The sequence below is a fragment of the Rhynchophorus ferrugineus genome, unplaced genomic scaffold, assembly GCF_030347505.1.
Source record: "Rhynchophorus ferrugineus isolate W39M unplaced genomic scaffold, kcgeb_rfMv2 rfM8, whole genome shotgun sequence".
Lineage (NCBI taxonomy): Eukaryota > Metazoa > Arthropoda > Insecta > Coleoptera > Curculionidae > Rhynchophorus > Rhynchophorus ferrugineus.
The window spans coordinates 13765837-13781589 of record NW_027472587.1 but is presented as its reverse complement, the minus strand read 5'-3'; the positions used below and the strand labels follow the sequence as shown (position 1 = coordinate 13781589).

Below are 15753 nucleotides of genomic sequence, written 5' to 3'. Positions count from 1 at the left end.
TATATATATATATAGGAAGGAATGTTGTTGTTTGTTTATAATGTTTGTTTATAATGTTTATAATGTTGTTGACTGTTTTATAGGAAGTATGTTGCGGGAGTGCACGAAACATATATATATATATATATATATATATATATATATACCTAAGAACAGAAACTTATGTCGAGGTTCCCACTCAAGAGAAAACCAAAAAATTCCAACAATAGGGAGTAATAGGTGCAAAATCATCTTCTTGTATGACAACGCTCCACTCACCACACGTTATGCTTTCTAATTACCAGTTGTTCATTGGCTTGAAGTGAAAAAGTGCGAAAATTGATCGATGATTGACACAATATCATCATGTTACCAGAAAGATGGGAAGAAGTTTTAGAAAATTATGAAAATATGTACCAATTTTTATTTTAAAGTGTTTTTTAAGTGAAAATATAACCAGAATACATGCAAGCATTGTTATTAATATATGATTATCCGGAATATTATACTAGATGCTTTTGTTATTGCATACACATATTCTACAACAATATTTCACATCTTTGTTCTATCGTCTGTCTACAGGAATTTTTTTACAGAGCTTTTTTTGCATGAAATTTTTTAATAGCACTTTTATTGCACGACATTTGATCTCAAGCCCAAAGAATGCGTGTCGGAATTGCGAAATTAACTGACGAAAACTATAAGAAAAAACTAAAGGTCCGGGCCTACCTTTGTCGATCCTTTTTTGCCCTGAGAACCCTTTTGGACATGATTTTTCGATCACGAAAACTTATCGGAATGCAAAATGTGTACACCCAAATTTAATTATTTAACCTGCTTTTTTATTCGATAAATTCGTTTTCACCTTCTTACAATGTATACTTATTTTTACTTATAATTGATTTTTTATATTCGCAATTAATAGGGCGTTTCTAGCATCTATATCCCTTATGAATGGAGAAAATTTACGTATTACAAGTACAAGTTTAAGATAAATAAAAGTACAAATAATGTTTTTACATGGTATCCTAAAGAGACTAAAACTGAATTTATATAACTATCATTTATATAACCTCCCATAGTTACTCACTAACGCCGAATTAATGAACATTTTGACCACTGTCATTACTGAAAAAATTCTGAATGATTGATAACTATATTGTGGAGCTAGATCTTGAACCAATTATTGAAAGAATAACTGTCGATGTAGAAGCAGAAACGTAAAAAAGAATTCTTGAAGTTTTAGGGGATATTCTAACCATTTATATCTGCTAATGGGAGAGCCCTCCTCAATGCCCTCGCTGTGATTCTCCATACTCAGTATGCCATATACTCTTGGAATGTAACTTTTTTAGATTTCTTGAAGTCCTTAATCGGCAACATGAGATCTGTTCACAAATGTTGCTATCCAAATATCTTTTATACCTCATTCAATTTTAAGTACACTGTAGGAATATTCGTCTTGTCGGTCGGTCAGAATGTGTGGCTGTCGATGCGATTGTTTGTCCGAACACTCACTAGTATTTTGTGGAAGGAATTCGCACGGGAACTGAAAGTACTGGCTGAATAAAAACTTATTTATTCCAATATTCAATGATACATGTGGTCGATGGGAGCATGGACAGGATATTAGGTTAGGTAGAGGAAGTACGGTAGAGATGTAGAAGTGATACTGTTACAAGAGGGTAGAGAAAAGAAAAGAGAGCGGGACGTCGTCATGGTGGTCTTTTAGAGCCGGAAACCTCATGGTACCAATCCACCAGCGTTGCCAACCTTTGACTTTGATGATGATGGTGAATGCGTGGTGGCCTATATATATATATATATATGTCCCATGTCACCTTTTTACTCTGTTATTTTTATGTTATTATATTTTATTATACGATTTTTTTCTTTTATATTAATATATGTTCGTAACCATATGCAACGTTGTGTTGTATGTTGTTGTTGTATGTTGAAGCGATCTGACTTAGTTCCTTTAGATTTACTCTGAATGATGGATTCAGATTACTCAGATTACATGGGCAGACTGAAATTATATTAAAAATAATTATTCACAGTAACGCTTTGGTTTCACAATATAATTAATTAAATCCCTTATTTTGATATGAGTAATTTGTTGGTACAAAAAAAAGGAAGACTTCTTATTACTTTTCCCTGATGGAATATTCGACACGGTTTGCCAAAATTTAAAGAGCTAATAAGGATACGTCCCTGTTTAAAAACTAATTCATCAAATTATAATTAATGGTTGTATTAAAACGATCATAAAGTTTCCAGCCAAATTCTCCCCGGACATTTCATTAATAAATATAAATTGGATAGTTTAGTGTGTCCCAGCAGGTCGGTAAAAATAGATCGTTCATCATCCGACATCGGCGAATAATGAATCACACTCTCGCAAAAAATGATTTCTCAAAGTATTCGAAGTAATCTGTCGGGGGATATTTCCGACGTTTTACGGAAACGTAATTCTTTTGATTAATTAATTCTTGTCCTTTAGGCTTGTGTGAATACATTTTTTTTCCAGTTGATTTTACATAAGTCTTCGCACTTTGTTACGTCTTATTTGGATATTTGGTTTGTTTTTATGTAACTACTTGTATTGTTTTCCTTTGAAGAAACTTTTATATAAAGTTATGTATAAAGTAGTAAAAAGTACAAATAACCGGTGGCAAAAGTCCTGCTACCAAATTGGTTGCTCGTCATCTTGGTTATGTGATGTTTTGCTCAGTTTCGTTTTAACCATTGTGTGATGTAGACGTACACATTTTATTATGGATAAATATACGCTACAAGAACGAACAGAAATAGTGACAAAATTTATTGAAAATTATCGTTTCATTATTGCCACTCAGCCGATTTTCTTCTCAGTAGCTACGTGAATAAACAGAACAGTCGGTTTTGAGGAACACAATATCCTCAATTAATTCATGAAACATCATTGCATCCACTAAAACAATTGTATGGTATGGTATTCATGCTGAATTCATTGCTCATGCAATCATGTCCTTATTTTTTTGAAAATGACCAAGGTGTTGCGGTTTCTATTACTGCTGAACGGTATCAAGACATGATTGGAAATTTTCTTGTGCCTGAAATGGAAGAGCAACGACTAGAGGACATGTGGTTTCAGCAAAATAGAGCTACAGTACATACAGCTCGTTCAACAATTTAATTATTGAATGACGTTTTTCCACCAAGTGGCGGTTTAGCATGGATAACCAGATCTCCGTATTTAACAGCACTAGAGTTTTCTTTATGGGGTTTTTTAAAGTCATAAGTTCATATGATTAAGCCCCAAACGATTCAACATCTGTTACATAATATTCGTTATGAAATTGAAAAAATTCAGCCTCATATGTTGCAGGATGGCATGAAAAGTGCATTAAAAACATACGAAAATTGCATAGCGTATCGCATTCAGCCGATATAATTTTTCAATCATAATGAAGAACAAATATGTAAAGACCAGCTAAATTTATCTTTTTATTGAGCAAAGTTATAGGCAATCAAAATGGTATTTGGTACCTTTAATTCAAGTATTGCAAGAAATGTGTTTGATATTTCAAATACCTGACGCTGAGTTATTTTGTAGTTAGTGTTTAAAGTACTTACGAATTCAAAACATGTAATTATAACAATTGCTTCAGCAACTTCTGCCTATTTTATTGTCTGTACAAATCAGATTAGATCGGATTAAAAGAGACCTTTTAAAGAAGTTTTCGGACACCTGAGCATAAGTTTGTTCTCATGATGACCTGTAGAAAAATGTTGATTGTTGTTTTATTTAGTAGGTTTTATTAACTCCCCAACAATAGGCTGCTTCTCTTATAATTCAAATTTATAACATTTATTTCTAATGCCATATAATGACAAAACATAAAGGTTTTCAAGAAAATATACATCAAGAGACTGAAAACAATTACAGTAATAACAAACACGGGACAATAGAGAAAGTTCACAAATTGGTCAATAAAATGATTAGAAACTTATATGAAAAAAAAATAGCTCGGTTGCATTACTTGATATATCTAGATTTTTTGTATAAAATTATCGCAAAATTTTAGTGATATTTTTATAAAAAACGATTATTTAATCGGATTTGAACTTTTTATGTGTTAGTCTAACATATAACATATAAATTAATATAATTATATTGATGGTATAATACGACATATGAAAATACTGCTTTGATGTATCTTCATTGAAGGTGAAGATGATTATTAAAGAGAATTATAAGTTTCCACCATTCTTAACAAATCATCTCTATTGATATATTTTGATACTATATATATTCTATTGATATATAATCATTCAAATATATATTTTGTATATTAGCATATATTTCTTTAAAATTCTTTTTAAGTTTAAGCCCAAGTTTCTTTAATCTGAATATATCTGTAATATTTATTGATTATTTGTTGAAGTATGCGGTAAGGTAGATTTAAACGAAAATATTTTTTGACCATATTGGAATAAATCTAATTATATGTGAAATTATAATTTCTATATTGAAAAGTTTAATTGAGACTTATTACCATTATATTCTTGATTGATTCTGTCTTGGTATTATTATAAATTTATATAAATACATATGGAAATTTTTAAGGAATTAAGAAACCTGATGTCATTTGTTCATTATGTTTATAGTAACGGATGCTGAACTTTTGTTTAAATGCATTAAAAATATTAAAATGTTAATTCCATGGTGTAAAAAGTTAATTTCGTCGATACAAAAAGACGTATCGATTCGGATAACATTTTCTTAAGGCACCATTTATTATAATCATTCCTTAACAGACAAAAGAAGAACTAATTTATCTGAAATTCGGTCGATCGAACAATGTTGGATTGTTTGTAGGGATTATCAGTCGGGACATGAGAATTCACAAAGGCTTTGTAAGTAATTGGAGCAAATCTCCGTCTAATGATGTATGGGAATAAATTGCTGATGGTGAATAAGATTGATGGCCATTTAATATTTATTTAGGATTTTTTTGGTTTTTGTTTCAGTTCACTAAAATAATTGCTTTCGATTTTATATTCTAAATTGGCTAGAAGGGTTTACGTGGATTATATATCGAATATTTATCCTAGATTAGAGATGGCGCTGCTAATTTTTTTAATGACATTGTTTTTGTAGATATATGGAGTTACACAATAATATTGCTAATGTTGCCATGGTTTATTTAATGAACTGTAGTAAAATGAATATATACAAACTGGAGACAGAGTTTCTGCATCTAAATCTATATATATATATATATATATATATATATATTCCCAAAATTTCCGAAAGGTAATTAAGGGAGGGATGAAGAAAATGTACTTTTAGTTTCAATAGGCAACCTAGAATTTGAAGTACTTTTAGCATCGTTTTAACCATTTGTTTATAGTTAGGGTGTTTACGATTACCTAAACATTTTTCTATGACCTCTTTAGGAGCAATCCATTTTTCTATTTGAGATTCTCCCATGGTCGTGATGAATTGTGGGTAATTTCTTTGAGGTGTACGTAATGACTTACAGAAACGACAAGCACAAAAACCTTTGCTCTACGGCTTTTTTCTAATGAATCTATAGAAAGACACATTTGAGCTGTATCCTATTGGGTCTTAAAATGAACTAGATGGTCAATTTTGGCGCAATAAGCCAATTCATCCTCTTCGGCAAAGCAGGGAGTGAAATCTTTCTCACAATATATAAACTAGAATTAAGACACTGCTGGCAGAAATCAGTTCTGGCTTTTGATCCGTGAGCCAAGAAACTCAGCAGCATCTTCAGCAAAACATTTTGACAACCGATTTCTTTCTATATTATTTTCATTTGTTTAATTTACTATAATCATTTACCATGATATTGTTTGTTTTAATTGTTTTCAGCATATCAAAGTAATATAAATCAGTTAAAGATAATCAATGGGCCTATTTGTTGCCGATCTGTGTTACTGATTAACATCCATAAGAAGCAGTACTTGGAGCATTTGCTGATGACACAGTTATCAGTTAGCAAAAGATGTATCTTTATCTGAAGCTGTAGAAAATCTACAAGTGGCGGTCAACAAGACCTACAAATGGACTAGAGACTGAAAAATGCAACTTAATAATTACAAGTCTGTCCATGTTAATTTTGCGTTGCGGTGAAATGACAAAAAACTAATTATATCACTTGACTGATGCCGGTTTCCTCAAGCAGATTCAGCTAAATACCTCGGAATATATCTCGATAATAGGTTAAACTTGGAACATCATGTTACACAAAAAGCAGAGCTTATTAGACTCAAAGTCACGCAACTGTACTGGTTAGTCGAAAGATACTCTCAATTTGACCTAAAATCAAAAAAATTGGTTTATAACATAGGGTTACACTAAGAGATCAAATCAACTAGTAATCCAAGGCAACCAAAACAAAGTTCTACGATTAATTACCAATGCTTATCGCTACGTAACCAACGAAGAGCTGCACGATGACCTCGAAATTAAATGGATACACGAAGTGATCCAAGATTTCGCTTTAAAACATGAAACAATGTTGCTAAATCACAGCAATGTGGAAGCAATCCAGCTACCGGACAACACGCAGGAAATCAGAAGATTGAAGCGAACCAAATCATGTGAACTTGTATAGTGTATAAGTGTATTTTTACCTTTAGCTTAAGTAGATTAGTTTTATTTTAAATTTTAAAATATATACTGATTCGTGTTGGGAACTATCGACTGAAATCGACTATCGACTGTTTAGTAATTGAGTACTTTTTACTATCGACTGTTTCAGTCGCTACTTTTGGTTCGACTGGTTTAACTACTTTTTACTAGTGACTGTTTCAGTTAATTGTTTTCAGTCACTATTTTCGGTAATTTTCTTACTATTTACTATCGACTGTGTCAGTTTTGTGTTTTTGGTTACTGTTTTTGATTCTATTTGTGTGATTCGACTGATTTAAAACGTTATGCTTACATAGATTTGTATTTAATATATATAGTTTTATGGTTTTTTTGGTAGTTTGCTTGTAAGTAACAATATATTTCATATTAATATAGCAGCATTTTGGAGCGACATTTTTCAAGATTACTAATGTAACAGGGTAAAAAGATTAAAATTGCGAATGATAAATAGTAAAATCCTTTTTTTGAATGTAAAATACGAATTGAATAAAACATTTAAACCCTGCATTTGTAACTACTATATGATAGTAATTACTATTTTCAGTCGTTAGTGTTTTGACCATCGACTGTTTCGACTGTTTTACGTCTATCGACTGCTTCGACAGTTTTCAGTCGATAGTTCGCCCAACGCTAATACTGATGTATTTATCCCGTAGTCGCTTTGCTTGTGTATTTGCTTATAAATTTGTAGTAATCATATATAATATAAGATGCAATTAATTAAAAAAAATAACATCCATGGCGACATGCAACGAAATGCAGGAAATTCGCCGTGTTTAGTCTATTTCTTGGATAATTTTTTCTAATAACATTTTTATTTCGCTAGATAAATTTTAAATAAACGATTTACTTATAATAATTTCGAAAGCGATAAATTGCGGCAGGCTTTGTGAACCGTCGCCCCATAGTTTTCTCTTATTTATTTTCTGTGCGGGAAACGCCGGTAGAAATTTATCATTTTAACTGTATTTTCTCGCTGGTCCGAAATCGATTAAAAAATCCAGCGTTCTATTGTGTTTCGGGCGCGATTCCTTTGTGCGGGTTCCGTCGAGGGTTATCCCGTTTTTTCCTCGCTTTATTTCACTTCGATAACACGTCATAATTTCATTTGGTTTTTATTTCAACGGGGCAAGGGATCCCAGGTCTCGGTTGATCCAGAACTATGCAGATATCGAGGCAAAAAAGGGTTTTTCGCTATTTAATGGGTTTACTGTCATAACCGTCAGCGATATCTGTTGGTAAAAATACAAACTAATGATAAGATCATTAAAATCGATGGTTTTCATATTTCACTAGATAAAGCAATAATTTTGTATCCAGTATTATTTAATTTTTCAGTTTATAAACCAAACACTTTTAGGAACTTATGGTAAAACAGCTACATCATATCCCAATTGTTGGTTTTTGTTCTGACGATTTAAAAGTAATTACTACTTTTATGTCACTAACAAAGAATGGTTTGGAGAACCAAAAAAGGTCAGAGACAATGAACTGGAAGACTTATTGGACGAGAATGCATCTCAGACTCTCAGAGACGTTCCCCATTATTCCATTTTACTGCTCACCAGACAAAAAAGAAGAATTTTCTGTGACTGGCTATGAAACGTGAGTCTATTAGAATAATCCCAAGCAGAAAAATAATGGATCAGTCCAGGAGCGCCCCAAAATGGAATAAATAAGACCATGAAACCTTGCCATGAGGTACTAAAATCGAATGAAACTGCGATCTCAGGTCCATACTGTTTTAACCTCAGTCCTATATCAGCAAGGGACTCATAAGCTAATCAATCAGGTAACCAAAAGATATCTGCTGACGTCTATAGAACAAATTGAATATAAAACGTTAAACAAAACAACAGTTCGATGCGGTATAACTATGTTGATGTAAATATCTGAAAAATTGAACAAAATTAGGAAAAATATTTCGATTAATATATATAACACCAATTTTTTCTCAAGAAATGCTTTTTTAAAGTGGAAAATGATATACAATATATGCAACCACCTGTATATGTGTATGTGCATATAGATAACTATTTTATATGACATAAAATCCTTAATATGTTCTCTTGATGTATTTTCATCTTTGGTATATGTTTATTATTAACATACTGATGTTAAGAATAAGTTCTAGCTTCTCAATAAACTTCTTCAATCACCAAAATCATCAAAACTCAACTTCCATCTCGAAAAGTGTGAGATAAACTTCGAAAATTTATGGTTTGAAACATAATGTAGTAGTTGATAGAATTAGTTAAATTTTGTAACATAACTGCTATTGGTTTTAGTGTACACCTTGTTTTAACCATAAGTTGCCTGAAAATAATAGTTAAGGTTTTTAGCTATGGAACCACGATCTTTGGTGATAAGTCATTTGAATGAAGTGATACCAACTATACGACCAGAGAAGAAGTCGTTTGGTCTTATACAGTATTATTACAGGAGTGAACTTCTACTACTACTAGTAGTTACTTCTTGTCGTAATAAATGTAAGATAATAACGTATATATCTTGAGTTTTTTTATTACCCTTGATGGTTTAACAATCTTCCCAATGAGCAAAACGTATTTCTTATGAAAAATATTATTATACACGATATGTAGAAGATCTCTGCAGTAAGTAATCCCACGTGTAATATATAAGTTTCTAAATATTGTTCTAAAGTTTATATATGCTCATTAGTCATATAAGATGGCAGTAAACGTTTTAGTCTACGCATTTTGTTTATATAACTTACATTTAGTTGATTAGTACATTTAACCGAACCAACCTGTCAAAATTTTCCGATCAAAAGTATGCAAATTTCTTGAAAACACTAGTAATAAAAGGTTAAAACTCTAACCTATAAACTATTGTGGCTGTACAATTAACTGTTGGTTTTAGATATACTACAATGTTAGAATAAATTATATGTGATAACATTTTTGTTTCATTATTTTATTTTTATTAGAATTTTGTTATAGGCCAAAGACAAAATATACTAAAACCCAGAGTTTATGTAGCAATATTCCGACGCTTTAACGTCACAAATTTAACTGACGTCTTTACAAAATAACTTTGAGTAGACTATATGTTTATCCTCGATGAGTATTGAGCTTGTAACGGTTTATCTTGAATGTGAGTTTAATTATAATAAACCTAATAGTTACTTATTATATATAATTAATATTCATTCTATAATATAAAAACTATTTAATTCGACATATTATAATATTAGAGTAATGAGGATTTATTTAGTAAACAACATGATTAATCCCAAATAATTACAATGGTAATTTAAGCCACTTGTATTACTATTGATTTAAAAATGAATGTTATATACACATTGTTTTGTGGTAATGGGGATTATACTGAAGGTATTAATTATTTATGTTTTATGTTACAGTTATGTTTAGCTCGATTTGATTGATTATTATGTTTCACGCATTTGAATCGATACATTGTTAATATATACACACAATATATTTGTCGACCAATAGGAGGTCAATCTGAAAGGTTAGGCTATTTATTGCAATTTTGTGTTAACATCCCTATCTATACTTTTGTGTTTTATTTATTAACCAAACCTGATGGATCTTGTGTTTCTAATTTATAATTGTCCGTCCTATTTTTTGCCAGGGTCTGGTGTGTTTACCTTTCAGAAATGATCGATTAACGCATACTGTAATTTCCATCACGTGCATTTCTTGTCCGTTATGCGGTTAGAGAACACGTTGTTTACAATAATATTTTTGTTTTGTGTTTACTAATTTAATAAAGTGGAAAGTAATTATTAATAAAATTAGGTGATAGATTGATGGTTTTTTAAGAAATGTGAAAAAATATCATTAATCAAAACTGATTATTGTCTGAAATTTATATGAATAAATTTGTTTTAAAATATGAATTATACTTTATACAAGTCTTTATGGTTTAGTCCGTTTTAATTTTCTTATTATCTGTGTGTTGTCTACATTTCTGCGATTTTCGATAACTTCGTTGATCCATTTGAGCAGTTCTCCGTTGGTTACATAGCGATAAGCATTGATAGTTCATTAAGGAATTTTCTTGCCAGTTTTGGATCACTAATAAGTTTTAAGACTTACTACTACACCATTTTTGAGCTACATAAATCCAAATTGACTTCATAGAGCATATATAATATACGACTTATTTTCGGTATAAAGAATATAAGCTTGTAAGACTTCGTGGCGCAACGGTAGCACGTCTGACTCCAGATCAGAAGGTTGTGTGTTCGAATCACGCCGGGCTCATTGGGCTTTTTAACCCCAGAAAAATCTTCCATCAATAATATAATTCTTGAACGTAATTATCTCGGAATAATACGACAATCAATCTAGTTTGAAGGTGTGTGTTATTGGAAATACTGGTCCTAACATTTTATATCATATATCTACGTAACATAACTTTGGAAACCTTTTTAAGAATATTGCATGTATGGAGAAATATGAGACTTGGCACCGTTGAAGTTTATTTGGAGGAGCATATAACTCATTTATTAGTCCTGGCTTTTTTATCATTTTCTTGAAATACTTTTTTTATAATGTATTCATAGTATTAATATTTGTGTTATTACTAAATCATCAAAGTCTACCTCAATTAACATATAATAGCTAGATGCCCCATTATATATATAGATAGATACTTCTATTCCACTTGCTGTATTCACCAGATATAATACCTATATTCGACTTTCCTCAATGACATTTATGGTGATGTTGAACAGACGCTTCTGTAGCCTCGAATTCAACATTGATAAAGTTTTGATCAAAAAGTATATGTCTATAATGATTGCTTATGTTAAATTGTGCTATTAAAATCAAAATTTTATTTATTTGGGTAAGTTTGGATCATGTTGGTATTTGATTTATATATCAATTTGCACTTTATATGCAAACCCATAATTGCACCCCGTAGATCCAAACTACGTTCAGATTTGCTTGTATAATAGTATTTTATTGTGGACGGTTAATTCGGATTGGCGTCCAAGCAACTCTATACCACTATCTTATATCTCAATTAAATTCTCATGTCACAATGTTCCTTCCCATACACCTCCGAAACGGCTTGATCTATTCTTATGAAATTTTTTATGCATATTCAGTAGGTGTGAGAATCGGCTACTATTTATTTTTCAAACCGCTAAGTGATAAGGGGTGTCCACCCCAAAATTTGTTTCATATTTTTTATTATGTGGCATTAAAAAATACATACAACCCTAAATTTTCACTTTTCTATCACCAACCCCTGCTTTTTAATAGTCATTTTAATAATTTTACCATTTTCTATCCCGCTCGGTAACATTAATTATTACCACTTGGTAAGGCCAAACAATGTATGTTTGTGACTTAGATTTGAGAAAACCATATTTTTCACATGGACAATTATACGTTGCATGCTCTCGAGTGGGTAAACCATCAAGTTTGTTTGTATTAGCTTTGGTATTAAATATTGTTGTATTATTGTTAAATGTTGTAAAAATATTGTTCACGCTGTAGCATTAAGAGATTAATATTATGTAATGAATTATATATATATATATATATATATATATATATATATGTATATATATATATATATATATATAGATATGTATAGACATATTGTGATATTCTATATATATATATATATATACAGACAATTAATATATATATATATATATATATATATATATATATATATGCAATAGGCAACATGAAAAAATATGAGGTAAATAAAAAACATTATTATTTATTTAGAAATCCTAAATCTGTCTTATTTTTAGTAAATATCTCCGCATCCATCATTCAAATACGAACGTTTCATTACGCGTTCCCAAGAATAGAAATTAAATTGTAACGTTTCCTTAAGTTATATCCATATTGCTTGTCACGCAGAAAAGCAATCCGCAAAAGGATCCTTTTTCTGCCTGTTTTTATCCCCTTTCGAAAGCCATATATTCCGGATATTTCATACAAGCTTAATTTCCACCCATAAATCATTTTTGGCTCGTATTAAAAATTTAATATTTATATCCCGATCATTTTCTTGGGTCGTTTTTTTTTGGCGTTCTTTTCTCAGGTATGTGGAGAGTGGCTGACATGAAAAAACAGGACCGTAATAAGAATCTGAGAATATATGGTATATATATAGAAAAGCGGAGATATATTTGTGGGTTTTGCGTTGCTTAGCGACCTACACCAGATTTCAAAATTGAATATCTAGAAGTATATAAATTACTTTTATATCTATATTTGTAATAATACTCAGTGCTCTTACATACCTTTAAAGGTTTTTCTGTGACTCTTTGGGCTTTCACAAATACGTTTGATGATTTTTTGTTATATTGTGTATTTTATTTAAAATATCAGGCCTATAAATTAATTTTAAGGGATTTAGAATAGATCACAGGTATATTTGTAAACAACTTCATGCTGATGTCTCACTGACGGCCTTTGTATGTGTCATTTCGTACTTGTGTGAACAAAAATGTTTACGTGTATTGGAAATTTGTGAACTTGTACTGTATAGGCCGTGCTCTATCTTTAAAAGTAGTGATTTTAACACCGAATACAAAGAGCGCTCTAGACTGGCAAAAAATTGCAGATGAGGATTTCAAGACATTATTCGATGATGATCCATATAAAACGTAAGAATCTTATACAAAATTTTTAGGGATAATACTAGAGACAATTTCTAATTGCTTGAAATACGTGGGGTTAATCCAAAACTTGGGCCGTATCAATTGAACTTAAAAGGTGTTTGGTTATATGTGAAGTGCAACTTCAAAGGCAAAAACGAAAATATTTATTTGCAATGTCACCAGTAACAATAGTGATGTTAAGTGACGAATACGAATAATCATGGGGATCACAACGTTATGTATCAACAGCAGAATATGTATGGCTCCAAGCTAATGCTCTGTATTTGGTGGGATCAGCTTGGTGTAGTATATTATGAGCTGCTAAAACCTAATGAAACGATCAATGGAACGGAATACGAACAAAGACGTAACAATGCTATTCTTCAGCGTTCGACTACATGTTGAAAAACTAGAGAAAACATACTTGGCAACATTAAAACAGAAAGTGCTACCTCACCCACCGTATTCTCCAGACCTTGCTCTTCCTCAGTCTGGGAAGCGCTTCAGTTTTTGTAAGTATCATTCTTTCTAAGTTAGATGGGAAATTGTAGCGGCTATCGATGGACAATACTTTGAATAAAATACATATATCGTTTTCTCTAAATAAAAGCTAACTTATAGGCCTAATATTTTCCATCGTTTGTACAACTTTTACCCAATCTCCCTATTTTGACATTTACACATTTCGTCTTAGGAGGAATTCTTCTGAATTCTCTTTAGAGAAGTGTTCATCTCAGTGACTCTTATTGTGCTAAAAAACTCAAAACAACAAAAATATATACGTTAAAAATATTGTTAATATTCTCACACAATTCAGGTTTCTTTTGTGGAATGTTAGATAAAATGTTAGAGACATGTTTATATACCTAATTAAAAACCTAAGATCTGTAAATGAAGCCTTTGCAATAAACTTTCTTGGTTATACTGTGCAGTGTATTAGCAGGCAACTATATTTTCATTTAAATAGTTATAGTTTATTCCACATCTTAAAAAACAGAATATCCATCAGATTATTGTTTACTATATTGTGTATTAGGTGATATGATTTACTTTTATTTATAAACATATAAATGTGGGATCTATATAGAATTGTCACTAGTATGTTAATTATATTTCTTGAATTGTCCAGTTTTTCAGATTCCTAGAACATTTTCAGCTGTTCATTGTGTTAATACATTATATGATGTGTTTTTCTAACAACATTGTGTAATTTTTAGTCGTAATTGTTAGGATTAGTAATAACTTTATATTATAATTTCTCTGGTACGTGATTTGACAACCAAGCTGGTAATTGTGAAAATAACAATATTATTTATGTTACTTATTTTAAATCTCTCAAAATGAATTTAGAATTATGTATATGGGATAAAATAAACATTAGTAAAAGTGAAATGAACTGAAATCTGTATGACAATAAATTATTCAACCATATAGACAGAAATATAGAAATCAAAACAAAACATATCTTATCAAAATAAAAAAAGTATTACGGAAATGAGTATATTATAGTGCTTTGATTTTAAAACCTGCAAAAATGCAATCGAGAACTAATAAGCTTTGTAATTCAAACCATTTAGTTCTATTCGATATTAAATCAATAACATCCGCATTACTTATTTATATATCTATTTATTTATTTATTTATTTAACACCACATTTACAAAATAGCATTATTAGCAGCTATATACAGTTACCTGTTGTATTATTGTACGTTTACAATTATATTATATTTCATTTGCATATATTTAATTAATGTTTTTTTTAATAACAACATATATTAAAAACTAAATAATCCAGCACCACTAACAATTCTGACTACACGATAATTAGAGCAGTAAACTTTGAATCAACTTTAATAATTGAATTTTGAACAGTGTCGTATTTTAAATATTGTTCTAAGCTCATCTTGCAGTCTCAACTATACGCATATCTTCTAAAATAAGATTTTTGAATGTTTGGCGGATGCGCTGAGGAGCTTCAGAATATTCAGATATATTTTATAAATGCTGTGTATGCAGTGATCAACAATCATAAATTTATTTATTTTGTATAGTTACTTTTAGCAGCTCTGTGGAAGGAAAACGTGTATCCAGTATAAACCTTGTAATATTTGGGTAAATAAAACACGCAAGTATTTTACAAAATCTGTCTTTAGAAGTGCTTGAACATATTAGGTTCTCGTATTTATTGTTAAACTATGTCTATGTTTATTATCTTTACTTTATTTGACTTCAGTGACAACATTTGTGTAAATACATTGTCTGTATGTAAATATTGATTGAAATGCTTGAAACTTCTGTTTGTTATAACATATGCATGCCAAGCCGTAAAAAATAGATAAAATCACATTGTTCAAACATTACTTGTTCTGTGTCACTTACCGTTAATCCATCGAACCATTTGATGTACAAGAAATCAGGTATTCGATATTGACTTTTCGTAATCTAGGTATCTGGTCGTTCAGTACTGAACAGCAGTAAATGTT

General features: G+C 30.6%; 1 protein-coding gene and 1 non-coding gene across 3 annotated transcripts in view; both read left to right on the top strand.

The window, feature by feature from the left end:
* Positions 1–15753, top strand: part of LOC143200833 (uncharacterized) — a 623832-nt gene that overhangs the window by 16096 nt on the left and 591983 nt on the right. The window lies entirely within an intron of this gene.
* Positions 10828–10899, top strand: TRNAW-CCA (transfer RNA tryptophan (anticodon CCA)). The gene has a single exon. It is a non-coding gene; the product is annotated as a tRNA-Trp (tRNA).